This window comes from Triticum aestivum, chromosome 2B, assembly GCF_018294505.1.
Source record: "Triticum aestivum cultivar Chinese Spring chromosome 2B, IWGSC CS RefSeq v2.1, whole genome shotgun sequence".
NCBI classification, from domain to species: Eukaryota; Viridiplantae; Streptophyta; class Magnoliopsida; order Poales; family Poaceae; genus Triticum; species Triticum aestivum.
In genome coordinates this window covers 665,129,749-665,131,051 of record NC_057798.1, presented here as the reverse complement: position 1 = coordinate 665,131,051, position 1,303 = coordinate 665,129,749, and positions in this window count along the sequence as shown.

The following is a 1,303-nucleotide window of genomic DNA, read 5'->3' as shown; positions in this document are numbered from 1 at the left end:
GGGGGGGGGTCAAATTAGGCATTTCAATTAAAGAGTTACCACACCTTTCTCATTAGAAGCTATATCTCTTGATTCAGTATCACCACCGAGGCATCCATCGTTTATACCAAATTTTTTGTAGTACCTACGAATAATGTAAACATAATTTTGCTAGAGAGTTGGAGGGCTTAATGCGATATCTCAAATGCCACAATACCTAGCCCTGAACCTAGCAAAGAGGAGACAAAGAAGGCATCACACACTCAGAACCTCCTCCATTACACCACGTGTGCATTTTTAAAGAAACTCATGTGTGTGAAATATAGGAGTGTGCAAGTTTTAAGGGGAGTGTGCAAGTTTTAAGGGCAGAACTGGCACCAGCATGTTTGATTCAAACTTGGAAAACAATAAAACTTAGCCTACAATGGACACCATCAAACAATTTCCAGAAAGGACAGTTAGAATTGTTTTTCATCTTCACTATTACAGGAACAATGATTCCGAACTGAGGAGGTGGAGGGAGAGGGATTTGCATTACCATAATCTAAAGCCTAGCGCGATATGGCAGAGGAATGATTGAAAGTCATGGATCGAGGATAATCCTAATCCACTGTCAGTAGAATGTAGTGTACTATAGAAAGCCCAAACTTACTGAGGCAAATCGCCTAAAGGCAAATGAAACTCACCATGGGATGGAAGTTCCTCATCATTTGCCGACCTACGGCGAGGGAGGAGTGAGCAGATGGCGGCGTGTTCATACTTGTGGTGCATCCAATTCTGTGGTGAGCAGTTATGTTTGGCACGCTGATGAATGACACAAATTGTGGTGGTGACCATCCAGCTAGGTCCGTGGACGTCAGACCAAGACATTGAAGCCCTCGTCCACCTGACAACATAACAAATAAAGATTTTCAGTTCAGTTGTTGATCTCGATTCTCGACAGGTGAGTATGATACTTGTATTAACACTTGAATGGCACCTATTTGTTTAATGTAAGGATAAACACACTTTACTTCTCCAACCATATCACTCGATAGAGTAAGAAAAGAAAAAAGCAAAAAATACAGTACACTCAGTAGAAAGTAGTGAAAAAAAGCTGGTACAAAACCTTGTGAATTACAGTAGCTTCACAGTCGTAGCCATAAGAGAACGGAGGGAGTAGATGGCCACACGGACGAAAAAACAACAAACACCAGCAGCACTACAACCCAAATCTGAGCCAAACCGGGCCACCTGAGGGCCATGCGGCAAGAGATCACCTATGAGATAAACACGATGGTTGACAAATATGCATATTGGTAATGAAAATCATGACATGGCATCA